The sequence below is a fragment of the Ostrea edulis genome, chromosome 6 (assembly GCF_947568905.1).
Source record: "Ostrea edulis chromosome 6, xbOstEdul1.1, whole genome shotgun sequence".
NCBI lineage: Eukaryota > Metazoa > Mollusca > Bivalvia > Ostreida > Ostreidae > Ostrea > Ostrea edulis.
Genome location: NC_079169.1, coordinates 41,121,502 through 41,136,238, shown reverse-complemented (window position 1 = coordinate 41,136,238; position 14,737 = coordinate 41,121,502). Strand labels below are relative to the sequence as shown.

The following is a 14,737-nucleotide window of genomic DNA, read 5'->3' as shown; positions in this document are numbered from 1 at the left end:
GATGGTACCTCGAGGCATTTTTTTCATTTTTTCAAAATTCACTTCCGGTCGCAAGATATGTCCAATTTTCGTCTTTTTACAAGATATTTTGTCCAGCGTTTTTTTCAGAAACGGTAAAAGATAGAGTCACCAAATTTTCAGAGTTAATAGATCTCACTTTGTAGGCGTGCAGTAGGGGGTTAAGAATGTCGGCCGTCACTTCCGGTCGTCACCGGAAGTGATTTAAGGAAACATGAATTTCAAACTTTTTTCTTTCAAATTGAAAGCTATTTTGGTTTACTATATCTGGTTCTTATTCTCAAAAAATGTTGACCCAACCATAAGTTGAATCTTCAACTTCCGGTTATCTCAAAGAAAGCCTATTCATTCTCTCATTTTTCAGTGCCAAAAATCACGGTCATGAAACTAGTTAATGAGTTGAGTTTTAAATATCTAATAGTCACTATAAAGGTCTAGAGTAACGTCAAATATTTTTGTAAAATTTACTTCCGGTCGGCAAATACGGCTTATTAGCTGTTTTCGTTGTCCAGCGTTTTTCTCAATAACGGTAAAAGATAGAGTCACCAAATTTTCAGAGTTAATAGATCTCACTTTGTAGGCGTGCAGTAGGGGGTTAAGAATGTCGGCCGTCACTTCCGGTCGTCACCGGAAGTGATTAAATGAATCATATATTTCAACCTTTTTCCTTTCATACTGAAACCTATATCGGTTTACTAGGTCTCGTTCTAATTCTCAAAAAAATGTTAACCCCTCCGGAAGTTGAAACTACAACTTCCGGTTATATCAAAGAAAGACTATTCATTCTCTCATTTTTCAGTGCCATAAATCTCGGTCATAAAACAAGTTAATGATTTGAATTTTACATATGTTATAGACATTATAAATGTCTAAAGTAAATTTAAATATTTTTGAAAAAATTCACTTCCGGTCGTGAGATATGGGGTGGACATATTCAAACCTTGTTTTTTCAGTTTCTCAATAATGAATATAGATAGACGCTTGAAACTTGTAGAGTTGATCAACTGACATTAGTCCATTGTACACATACATTCAATTTTTTTGTCTGTCACTTCCGGTCTATACTGGAAGTATTTGAAAAAATGTCGATTTTCCGATTTCTTCGAGTGATTTCTCAGAGATGGCTGAAATTTTCAGGAATAATGTCTTATGAAATGACCTTGCTATAATTCTTTTTGTTTTTACAAAATTCACTTCCGGTCGAAAAATTTAGCCGATTTCCTGTTTCTCAAAAGGAATTTTGTCCAGCATTTTTCTTGGAAAAGGTAAAATATAGGTTCATCAAACATTCAGGGATGATCAATCTCTGTTTGTAGGCGTGGAGTAGTGGGTTGAACATGTCGACCGTCACTTCCTGTCGTCACCGGAAGTGATGGATGGAATCGCAAATTTCAATCTTTTTCTTTTAAATTGAAACCTATACTAGTTTATTAACTCTCTTTCAAAGTGTCAAAAGAATATTGAGTATGTCGGTAGACAAAACGACTACTTCCGGTTTCTTGATAAAATACCTTTTTACTTTTCGTCTCTTTGTCCCCATGAATCTCGCTTATATTTGAAGTCTTTCATATGATTTTCACATGTCTTAATAAAAGTATCAACTTCTAAAGTTCTGATAATTTTGTTTTTCAAAATTGACTTCCGGTCGGTAGTAACCTACTACTTTTTCTTTCTTTAGTCTACTTCTTTTTGTTGAGAACTCTTTCAGATAGAGACGTGAAATTTTCAGGGAATATAGACAGTAAAGAGTCGCTGTCATTTATAGGAAAACGCATCTGAATAGTACTTCCGGTCGTCACCGGAAGATACGAGAAAGGAGTAAAAAATTCGATAATACATTTCTCATTTAATATTCAAGTACATTCTCTGATATATTTGAATGGTTTTCGTAGGATCAGAAAACTCTTTACCGGAAGTGAACAAACGGAAGACCTACTCATTACTAGTAATGAGTGTCTAGTTATTATTATTATTAAGGTCTTCCGTTACCAACGGAAGACCTTATAGTGATTCTACTGTTTATTATTATTTTTTTTTTTTTCCCTTTCGTCTCCGAGACCGTTGGATGGATTTTCCTGAAACTTTCACAGATTATAGAGAAGGATGGTACCTCGAGGCTTTTTTTCATTTTTTCAAAATTCACTTCCGGTCGCAAGATATGTCCAATTTCCGTCTTTTTACAAGACATCTTGTCTAGCGTTTTTCTCAGAAACGGTAAAAGATAGAGTCACCAAATTTTCAGAGTTAATAGATCTCACTTTGTAGGCGTGCAGTAGGGGGTTAAGAATGTCGGCCGTCACTTCCGGTCGTCACCGGAAGTGATTAAAGGAAACATGAATTTCAAACTTTTTTCTTTCAAATTGAAACCTATTTCGGTTTACTATATCTCGTTCTAATTCTCAAAAAATGTTGACCCCACCGGAAGTTGAATCTTCAACTTCCGGTTATATCAAAGAAAGCCTATTCATTCTCTCATTTTTCAGTGCCATTAATGTCGGTCATGAAACTAGTTAATGAGTTGAGTTTTACATATATTATAGTCACTATAAAGGTCTAGAGTAACGTCAAATATTTTTGTATAATTTACTTCCGGTCGGCAAATACGGCTTATTAGCTGTTTTCGTTGTCAAGCGTTTTTCTCAGAAACGGTAAAAGATAGAGTCACCAAATTTTCAGAGTTAAAAGATCTCATTTTGTAGGCGTGCAGTAGGGGGTTAAGAATGTCGGCCGTCACTTCCGGTCGTCACCGGAAGTGACTAATGAATCATAAATTTCAAACATTTTTCTTTCAAATTGAAACCTATATCGGTTTACTAGGTCTCGTTCTAATTCTTAAAAAATGTTGACCCCGCCGGAAGTTGAATCTCCAACTTCCGGTTATATCAAAGAAAGACTATTCATTCTCTCATTTTTCAGTGCCATAAATCTCGGTCATAAAACAAGTTAATGATTTGAATTTCACATATATTATAGACACTATAAATGTCTAGAGTATATTTAGATATTTTTGTAAAATACACTTCCGGTCGTGAGATATGGGGTGGACATATTCAAACCTTGTTTTTTCAGTTTCTCAATAATGAATATAGATAGACGCTTGAAACTTGTAGAGTTGATCAACTAACATTAGTCCATTGTACACATACATTCAATTTTTTCGTCCGTTACATCCGGTCTATACCGGAAGTATTTGAAAAAATGTCGATTTTCCAATTTCTTCGAGTGATTTCTCAGAGATGGCTGGATATATTTTATTGAAATTTTCAGGAATAATATGTTATGAAATGACCTTGCTATAATTCTTTTTGTTTTTACAAAATTCACTTCCGGTCGGAAAATATGGCCGATTTTCTGTTTCTCAAAAGGAATTTTCTCCAGCATTTTTCTTGGTAAAGGTAAAATATAGGTTCATCAAATATTCAGGGATGATCAATCTCCGTTTCTAAGCGTGCAGTGGGGAGTCGACCGTCACTTCCTGTCGTCACCGGAAGTGATGGAAAGAATCGCAAATTTCAAACTTTTTTCTTTAAATTGAAACCTAGACTAGTTTATTAAGTCTCTTTCAAAGTGTCAAAAGAATATTGACTCTGTTGGTAGTCAAAACGACTACTTCCGGTTTCTTGATAAAATACCTTTTTACTTTTCGTCTCTTTGTCCCCATAAATCTCGCTTATATTTGAAGTCTTTCATATGATTTTCACATGTCTTAATAAAAGTATCAACTTCTAGAGTTCTGATAATTTTGTTTTTCAAAATTGACTTCCGGTCGGTAGTAACCTACTACTTTTTCTTTCTTTAGTCTACTTCTTTTTGTTGAGAACTCTTTCAGATAGAGACGTGAAATTTTCAGGGAATATAGACAGTAAAGAGTCGCTGTTATTTGTAGGAAAACGCATCTGAATAATACTTCCGGTCGTCACCGGAAGTTACGAGAAAGGAGTAAAAAATTCGATAATACATTTCTCATTCATTCTTAAGGCACATTTTCTGATGCATTTAAATGGTTTTCGTAGGAATAGAAAGCTCTTTACCGGAAGTGGTCTAACGGAAGACCTACTCATTACTAGTAATGAGTGTCTAGTTATTATTCTTTTTCTCCGGTACTTTTTTGTCCGGTAGTGTTCTCAGAAACTACAAAAGGGATCGATATGAAACTTTCCAGGATGATAGTATAGCGTTTGTAGATGTGCATAGTGATAGTCATTTTGTTTGCACGTGCATGCACGCGCGCGCACGTGCATTGCAATTTTAGTACAAAAAATGGAAAATCAGAATATTGAAGGAAGCGATATAAAACCTAAATAGGATGATAGTATATCATTTGAACATATGAAAAATAATAGTTATTTTGCCAGCACGCGCACGCATGCGCGTGCACGCGCATTACAAAATTTGTACACCAACTTTGGAATCAGTCTAACTTTTTTGTTGTTCATTGAAATGACTTGATATTCATATCATAGGTAGATATTGAGACCCTTAACTGATTTGCATGGTCAAAATTACCAATTCGCACGCGCATGCACGTTCGCTTCATTTTGATTGGATAATACTAAAACGTTTGTAACTATCTTATTTATTAAGCGAATGAGATGATATTCACAGCATACGTAGACAATATGTGTATCGACATATTGGTGTAACAAAAAATACCAACGCACACGCGCATGCGCGTGTGCCGTTTTACAAATGTTCAATTTTTAAAGGACAATAACGTTTTTGTTTTTCATCAAATTCTATTGATATTAGGGGTTTAGATGTGTCTTGGTACTCCTTACAAATTGCTGTGGTTAGAATTACTGCTCAGCACGTGCATGCACGTGTGCTGATTTCTGATTGGACGATTTTAAAATCGCTATAACTTCCTTATATTTGGTGGAAAGGTTATGAAATTCATACTGTGGGTATATGATACAAATGCCTGTTGAACGACATCAACAAAAATTCGGAATCATACACGCGTGCGCGTGTATGCACGTGCAACGCTTTCTTTCATTTCTTGGTACTGAAATGACCATATTGAACGTACTACATGTAATTAAAGGCTAAAATAAAATGATTTTTTCCTATAGATTCACAAGGACATCACTTTTTAATTGGGGGAGGTTTGGGGAACATCTGTAACGGTCCCCGTTACAATTAGAACTAGTTAGGTTTCTCTTGTTTTTGTACAAAATAAATGTTTTTATTACGCATTAATATATATTCCTATGCCACCAAGAGATTTTTAATAAAAAGGTGGTCATCACTTTCACAGCTAATGCCCTTTGACAAACTACACAACATATCATAATTAACTTGCTGTTAATGACTATGTAACTCTTAAATTAGGTTAAGGGAATTTGATACCACAGTACAGAATAGTTATATTGTAAAATGTACAAATGTGCAGCCTTGAAATTTATTAAACATAACAATAATATGATTTCACAAAGTGTATTAATCTGTAATTTACAGTATCACTTATACCATTCATAAATGTATTTTAACATAATGCATTTAGTACTATTGTGTGCTGCATTATTTTTCAACCTCTTGTAAATAATGAATTACATTCAAGGGCAACAACTCCTATAGACACACATTCTTTTTTCAACACATTTTCTTCCATAGTCACAAGATATACATAATCATTTAAACTAATGTGTTAACATGTGCATACCATAGGAAAAGATTCCACACATATATTATAACCTATTATCCATTGTGGAAATGTACATGGACTCCATAGTTTAGATATCGTATGTCTAAAAATATGTTCATTTGAGATATTAATAAGTACAATGTCAGCTACAGTATGAGTTGAGGATTTTTTTTCAAGTTTTGCATAGCAAAATCAGGATGGTATGTAAATCTATCCAAATACATCAGGGTCTTAGTACAGTTTCCAGCACATCCATTCATATTCCTGGTCATCCTATCTCCAACAATCTAGATATTACTTAGTTCTCTCCATGCCAAAACACATAGGGCTGAGACTCTTTCCAATCCACTCTGTTCTATTGCTACCATCTTGATCTAATTCCAGTTTCTCCATTCTGCAATCTTTCTTTCTGCTTCTACTGTTCCTCTCCAGGTTGTTTTCGGTCTCTTAAATGCCCTCTTCCCTTCTGGTGTCCAACCTAACGCCATCTCACTGTCATTGTCACCTACCCTCCATAGCACGTGTCCTATATAGTTCCATCACTGTCTCCTCAGCTCATTGTTTATTGCATTCATGTCAGCCCTGTCTGCCACTTCCCTGTTTTTCATCATTTTCTGCCTTTATCCCCAGTATCCTCTGCAAGCATCTGATCTGGTAAGCATCTATTGACTTCCCACCTAGTCACCTTCCAAGACATGGACATGCAAAATTTCTGAAAAAATAAATGCAAATACATGTATACCCCATGATAAATTTTAGATACATGGATTTTAAACAGTACAAGAGGCCAAAGAGCCACATCGCTCACCGGAGTCACCTCGGCCCTGCCATTGTAAAGTTGTTGTGATTTTAAAAGATCTTTATTCCCATGAAAAATGTTGATCCCACATTGTGGCCCCAGCTTTCAGATGGTGTTTAAGATTGAAACAAAAAGAGTAAGTGATATAAATTCTATATCAAATTGAAGTTAAAGCCTTAAGTAATATATAATTTGTAATAATATATCCATTTATTCTCATATGAAATAGAAGCAGGGCTGCTTATAAGCAATTCCGCAATTTTTAGAAGGCAATTATTCACCAAAGCAGACATATTTTCACCCCCAAGAAATAAATGACCAATGAATTTTTTAATATGTTTTAACATATGTTAGTAGGAATTTTTCCTGAACATGCTGAAAGTATCAATATTGGTTTTCAGGTTTAGTATGGCGCTATGAGCACTATAGTTACCCCCTCCTTACATAAATGCTCCAGGTGATAATTACAATAAACATGCATCTTACATGCATTTATTTTAACTCATATCAAAAGTATAAAAATGTTTTGATGTTTATTATTGAAGTTATTCCACATAGAATGATAGTACTGTTGCTTTGGAGATGTTTTTATTACTTTCTGTTTGAAATTACTTGTATATTCATGCTCTGAAAATGTATGTTAAAAATGCGGGAAATATAACCCATCTGATGTAAACTCTGCCTTATGATGTCGATACCTGCGTCGTCTATATTTTTTCTCTCCTTCAAACCAAGCAATTATCAAACAACAACAAAACTTTCTTATTTTTTATATTATAAGAAATACATATAAATGTAACTGAACAAATTGAGAAAAAGATATTAACAGCAAGTGCTGCTTTTTAGAATACACACTTTTTGATTTCTCTTAACATCAACGTTACATAGTATTATTCCAGATTTATGTGTACTAACACCATACACATGTTATGAAATTCATAGAATATTATGATTTTAATATAGGCCTAGTGGTTTGTGAATTAAATTTACATGCTACAAGACTGAAAATTAACAGGGGGGGGGGGGGTAATTAGTTACATAAAGAATTTTTCATTTGTATTGTATTTTATTCGTATAGTTCTAAACATATTTTCACTTTACCCTTTGTTTGGTTATAGCTGACAAGTCTTTGTGTCCATCGTCTGTCATTATTACTGATGCTTAATTAAGCGCTTGACGTATTCCGGGATCGCAGACAAGAATAGTCTCTTTTTAGATACTACATGAATAAACCACGTGATGCCTTGCAATCACTACCTTAAATAGTTGAGATATTGAATAGGTCAGATTTTTATCAAAAGTAGGTCAAACTTCCAGGTCAAAATCTCAAGACTGAACACCGTTACATCACATGAAAGAACTTTTCTTAAAGAATGTATATACAAAATATAAAAGCCTTAGCTTAAATAGTTCAAGAGATATTTTTTAAAATGATCTTTCCTATATACTTGTATGTAAACACTCAAAGTCAATAAAAGCGTGCAATCGATGTCGCCGGCACTTTATTAGAAAATAAGCTATACCAAATCATATATTTTGTGTGCTATACATTCATGGACCCATAGCCTCCCTAGGCATGGTATACTTTTTATTTCCTCTTTACTTATAAACTTGGTAGGAAGCGTAGATACCCCAATTTTGTAACGTACGTGACTGTCGCCGACTCAATTTTTAAAATTGAACAAGCAAATATAAAAATCTGAGAGCGTGTTTTTAAATTTTCGTTGCGTTAATATCATTTGTATTTCCTAAATTTTCATTCAATAAAAGTTTAACAACTTTTGCGTATGATTTTAAGCAGTGGTGTATATATTACTCCATGTCGCCAGATTATATTATGTGATCATAGGGTCAATTAAACACCCAATGTATGGACAAAGATTTCGTATTATCTTTATGTTTTTGATCTATTTTGGCGCTAAAATATTCAAAAACTGTGTGAAAATATTCATCAAGCGATATTTGGATGTGGCATTGAGAAGAAGTCATCATATTCTCAAAATTTCGAATTCTGATTTTAGAAATGTAACATACGATACACTAATTTTTTTTATGAAAACGTATTTGCAGAGCAAATGTTACCCCTTTTATGAAAATCTCGTAGTGTACAGAGAATGAAAATATAAACATTTCTTTTGCAGAAGTCATTGGTTGGTCTGAAATTTGACAAACGTGTCAAGATGTAACATTCGTGATGTAACATTCGTTACCGAGAAATTAATTAAAGGGAATGATAGAACAATTTCCAGCGTATTTTTGCTCTCTCTCTGCATGATGTGGTATACGACATGAACGTCTACTATGAACATTTGAGTTTGAAAGTCAATACGTGTTAAACTTTGAGAATTAGGATTAATTTTCTCTTACGGTAAGTACTGTTACAACAACTGCAATGTTTGATATACAATATTGATTAAGCAGATGAAATGTTTTGGTCTGAATTTGTTCTTCTGATATCAAAGAATGTATATCGTATTCCAAATATCTCGAAATTCTTCTGGTGTAAGAATTCCATTGAGTAGAATGCTGGTAACATACGTTACTCAAAGTAACGTACGCTACTTAATGAAATGCTTGATTCGACATCAAATATTGAACTACATATTGACAAAATATCATCATTAATGATATGTTTGTTGAATATCAACTATGTTATGAAGAAACAAATGTGTTATTGTTCCCGTATTCACTAGCATATACAGATATCCTCTGCAAGAAATACAGGCCATGTTTTTCTCTGCTACTGTCCTATTTATGATACATGTAACTATGCAACTCTACATTTATCAATTTGCTAGAATTCAGCATCTTTTCATAATATATCTTAGAAATGAAGGGACTAATCTCTGATGATTGTTCTATGCAATCTTATAGAGAAATCAATCAAAAATATTTTATCTGAGTGTAACATATGTTACCACAAATTCCGTTACGTAATATTATTCTACTTGTTTTTAATTTTTTATTTATTTTTTTCAGAAATGGCGCTTGTGAGAGTAGAAGTACAGAATAACTACCATGAAAAAAAATGTATTAAAACATAAGAACAACCACGAAAAAATGTTTTAGAAATAATATTATATGCTCCCTTTGTGGCAATACTGAAAAGGTAGAATGTCTGTATAGACAGTGAAAATAAAGGTTTAACTACCGGTCAAAGGCTACCATAATGATACATGTAAGTTTTGTCTCTCAAAATACTTATAAGCAACTGGTCATTTGAGTAATTTTGTATGACCTTTGACCTTGTGACTTGGAATCCAATGGGGGTCATCTATTCATAAGGGGCACCAGTGTTTCAAGTTTGATGTCTATCAAGGAAAGATTTCTCAACGGACAATAGCGTATGTCCAGAGTAGTTTAACCGTTGTCCTTTTGACCTCAAAATTAATAGGGGACATCGTTAAATATTCATTCAGAACACCGCGTGGTGGATTATACTGACAGTTTCTATGGAAAGGTATTCCAAAATAAGCAACAAAAACATAAGATTCGGTATACATTTAATTAAAATGTTGGGAAATTAAACATTTTCTTTATATTATTATTGTAAACAGATTGTTAGAAATGGGTACATATGATTCTTTCCATTTTTTGAATAGAAATGATGTGTTTATAGTAATGAAAGGAAAAATAAGAAACATACGTTGCTTTCATTGTTTATTATAACAAAGAGCAATCCAGGTTTCAAAACATGTGTCTGTTATTTCTATAAGAATCATGAGCATTTAAATAGCGAAACATCAATCTATCACTTTTGTTTTAATCGCACATTTATTGCAAATTAACAAATTCAGAAGAAAAGACACATTTGGTAAAAATTTTTGCTTGTCTACGTTATATTTCTATTAAAATTGGTATTTCCATTGAATTAAGTGATGTCGTTATGATTTTGCAACATCAATCGTAAAGAATAACTGATGGTGGCATCGTTTTGGCACAATATTTTCATGGATGTACTGTTGTGTAAGTGTTGAAACATACGTTACATAATTATAGCGCTACTTCATTTACATACAAAAAAGCTATCGTTCTATATCTATTGCTAGTCTTTTGTTTTCATGTTTCATAAATATTGAACTGTTCGAGAATATTTGTTAATCAATTTTATTTTTTGCCATTTCAAAGATATTGAAAGTGATATCTAGTCGTTTATTTTGCGCTCTTAAAATCTTATTGCTGACTTTTACAGCAGATAATTTCTTGTTGTGTTGATTAAATATTTTCTTTGAAAACCTGTATTTATTGTCTTTCACAAATTAGAAAAATATATGCTCAGTCAATTCTAATACAAATTATGGAATAATACATGGAAAATTAATGTTTATCTTAAATATTATCATGTCAAGGACTCAGTAACGAAGGTTACATGTGAGAAAAATCTCGAAAAATATACCATACTTTGACCTACTGTAAAAAAAAATCTGTCATACTTAACTTGAAACAATTTGAGGTGAGTGTTCAACAGATATTTACCATTAATAAACGCATGTTACCATATATATTTTGAATGGTCGATAAACTATGATTTTGAAACCCTCAATTGCACGCTTTTATTGACTTTGGGTGTAAAACCTTTATCCCCTATTGAGGCCCACCCTACCCTCGGGGCCATGATTTAAAAAAATTGAATCTGCACTATGTCAGAGAGCTGTCATGTAAATTTGAACTTTCCTGGCCCAGTGGTTCTTGTGGAGATTTTTAAATGACCCCCCCCCCCATTTTTACATTTTTGTGATTATCTCCCCTTTAAAGGGGGCATGGCCTTTCATTTCAATAAACTTGAATCCCCTTAACCCATGGATGATCTACGCCAAGTTTGGTTGAATTTGGCCCAGTGGTTCTGGAGAAGATGAAAATGTGTAAAGTTTACAGACAGACGGCAGATAAAAGGTGATTAAAATAGCTCACTTGAGCTTTCAGCTCAGGTGAGCTAACAATATATCTTTTAAGATGTTTCAGCATATATTTATCTTTCATTAATAAAAACTTCTTACTCTGTCCCTTTTCTTTTCAGTGGAATGAAATCTGGGTTGTAAGGTGTTAGTTGCATTACTAGCCATTTTTTGTTGATTTTTAGCTTTCTGGAAATGTCATTTTGGAGTTTCAGGCAGGCTTTATTTCCTGAAATTAAACTTTAAAAGAAAAAAAAATGTTAGAATTTCTGACTTTATTTTAAACTATGTACATGTATTTGGAATAAGTAAATACTTATAATGTTCAAGGGACATTATATGGAACGAGTGTGGGATTTTAATATCATTTTATATACTTAGCTGTTACCTTCTCATTGCATGTGTCATGGAAGGATGGTTGTATAGGACATCAGCTGCTGATTCACAATGGCCTTTCTTGTTTTTCCTTGGTATTTTGAGTTGCACTCCCTTTTCGTCTTAATTACATTGGTTTCCATCTGTCTGAATATTGAAACTGTTGTCAGATTTCACATACGAGTTAAATGTAAATATTGTTGGAGACTTTCATTTTCATAATTTTTTTCCATTTAACAAGCCTCGAAAATCTTGTATGCAGTGACTTTGTGTTACCACCATGATTTTGACCTTCAATTCTTATTGAATCTATTAAATCTGGGTTAGATCTACAGTTCACAGACAATACACAGTGAACAGGGCTCGAAATTAACATATGCCTGTCAGTCCGTGACTGGTTGAAAGTCTGGCGGACTGACTGACATTTGTTTTAGTCAGTCCGATGGGACTGGTTAATTTTCTAAAGCATCATTTTGGAAAATATAAAGTTTATGAAATTTTATTTACACATTTGGCATGCTTCGATCTGTAAATATATGAAGACGTAATATATAAATCCCACATTTAATTGAACATTGAAATATTGTCCGAGGCATATCGAGTTAAATTTTATTTTAATAACATTAACGAAATATGTTTAATTATTTCTGGAAAACTCTGTTGGACTGGTAAATTTTTCTGCGGACTGGTTGAAATTATACCGTATCAGTCCGGCTGGACTGGTGACATAAAAAGTTAGCTTCAAGCCCTGGTGAAGAGTAATTCTTGGGAGTAATACACTCATTAGTAGTATTTCAATTTTTATATGTATTAAACATTAGTACCCAGTTGATACATGTGTGTTATCCCTAATGCAATATATAATATGCTTGATACATCAACAAAAGGCAGCAAGAGTCGGCGCTAAAAGATATATCCACATCAGCCTCATGTAGAATAAACAGATACATCATGTATAGAGAATAAATATAAAGTTTATATGTTGAACTGTATCTGTAAATTACACTAAACTGCAATGTCAGAACAGCAAGAGACAGTGCTAACGGATAGTATATTATTAGTGTTATATGTTAATTAATCCACTTCTACCCAATTCAGAGTGAGTAACAACATGCTCAGTCCAACAACATAGGTGTGATCGGTCGACAGAGAATGTTTACTCCTCCTAGGCACCTGATCCCACCTCTGGTGTGTCCAGGGGTCTGTGTTTGCCCAACTATATCTATTTTGTATTGATTTCAAACATTTCGGTTGAGCATCACTGAAGAGACATTATTTGTCGAAATGCGCATCTGGTACGTGCATCAAACTTGGTACCTTATAAGTTTTACATTATAGGAGTTATGAGATTGATCACTGTTTGTTATCTTCACCTTTCACTGTGTTTACTAGTTCTGGTATACATGCTATAACTGATAAATTTGATAACATCCCTCGAGCCTTCCATTTTCATCTTAACACTTTAGCCTACACCCCCCACCCCGATGTCCACTCCCCCAAATCAATGTCTTATATCTAAAGCATTTATGTCAATATTGAAACGGGGTTGAACGAAAATACAATGATCATTTCGATGTAATGGTATTGTGAAACCAGTAGGCTGGGTTAAGTCTTGCATTTCATTCATAACATCAGCTAAGAATAGTACTTACCTTATCTCACCTCATCTCTGGTATGTCCAGAGATCTGTTTGCCCTACTTTCAGTTTTGTATTCTTCATGGGATTTATGCGATTGATCGTTGTCCATCATTTTCACTGATCTATTATAACGGTAAGAAAGAAATAAAGAAAGAAGTTTTTCCTTCAACGTCTCCGCTTCGTTTGTTTATTGCCGCCATTGCGCACTAGCATTCCGGATAAATGATGTTTACCGGATACGTCTCTTTTATTCCGCTTACTTCCGCGCGAGACCATGGGTTGTATCTGATTTTTAAATCTTTTTCAAAGCAAACAATTATAAACAACAACAATATATCCCGTATGCAATTTTGAAAAAGGCCGTTGAAACTAAACAAAATTAAGGCCAGATGATATAAACAATTTTTTCTACCTTTAGCACTGAAGAGTTCCCATGGTAAAAAAATAGTTTGGTTGGTTTTGGTTTTCTCATTTATAGTTGTTTAGAACTCTTCTGTGTTGTAAGAGCAGGAAGGGGGGTCAGTAAACAATGTAAACAATTATGGTGCCAGAATCATTTAGGAGGAAATAATCAGGAAAAATTATTGGTAAAAAACGTCATCAAAGGTTACAGAATGCTACGAAAGGTTATGCATTATCCCTTGGACGTAAGATAGTGAATGTTGATGTGATCGAGGAGAAGTTGGATGAATCAAGAAAAAATTGTTCGACTGCTGATAATTCACAAGAATGCCTAGGAAATGAAGACACGTATCCATCTGATGTATCAGAGAGTGAAGAATCGGAAGAAGAGCATGAGGAGATGATTTGATGGAGAAGGGGAAACGAGTTGTGGAACTTGGAATTCTAGTGGACAATTTGGAAAAAGGTTGTGCTGCGTGTGGTAGACCACTATATTTAACAACGCATAAGACATTGTGAGGACGAAAAACGGTATGGACTTGGATCATTGCTATATATGAGATGTCAGCAGGAAGCATGCAGCCATCTTTCTCCTGTTTCTACTGGGAAACGTCATAACGTAAAATGGCACATCAAAGAGATCCTGTATTAGGCATTTCTTTATTTTTTCCAGAGATGAATAGCAAAGGAAAATCAAGAGTGACAAAACAAAAACATTAAAAAAAAAACGAACAGTAAAATCATAAATGCCATTGTAAATTATTTTCAGAAGTTGTAAAATTTTACTCTTATATTATGGGAGATAACTCTTCTTTGTCTTTAGAAAATCAGCCAATGTGATTATTACAATTTTGTTTCTACTCAGAAAATTCACCCCGTATGGTATATGATTTTTAAGTTTATATTACACTTTAAACATTAAGTCAACATATTATGAAGTTTATTTTAATTTGCAAACCTTTACT

General features: G+C 33.7%; 2 long non-coding RNA genes across 2 annotated transcripts; one reads left to right on the top strand and one right to left on the bottom strand.

The window, feature by feature from the left end:
• Nucleotides 1-5,407: 5,407 nt before the first annotated feature.
• LOC125657009 (uncharacterized) lies at nucleotides 5,408-13,805 on the bottom strand. Its single transcript, XR_008795772.1, has 4 exons — nucleotides 13,384-13,805; nucleotides 11,745-11,878; nucleotides 11,459-11,596; nucleotides 5,408-6,374 (listed from the first exon to the last, which is right to left on the bottom strand). It is a non-coding gene; the product is annotated as an uncharacterized LOC125657009 (long non-coding RNA).
• Nucleotides 7,501-9,522, top strand: LOC130046777 (uncharacterized). Its single transcript, XR_008795781.1, has 2 exons — nucleotides 7,501-8,829; nucleotides 9,441-9,522. It is a non-coding gene; the product is annotated as an uncharacterized LOC130046777 (long non-coding RNA).
• Nucleotides 13,806-14,737: the final 932 nt, after the last annotated feature.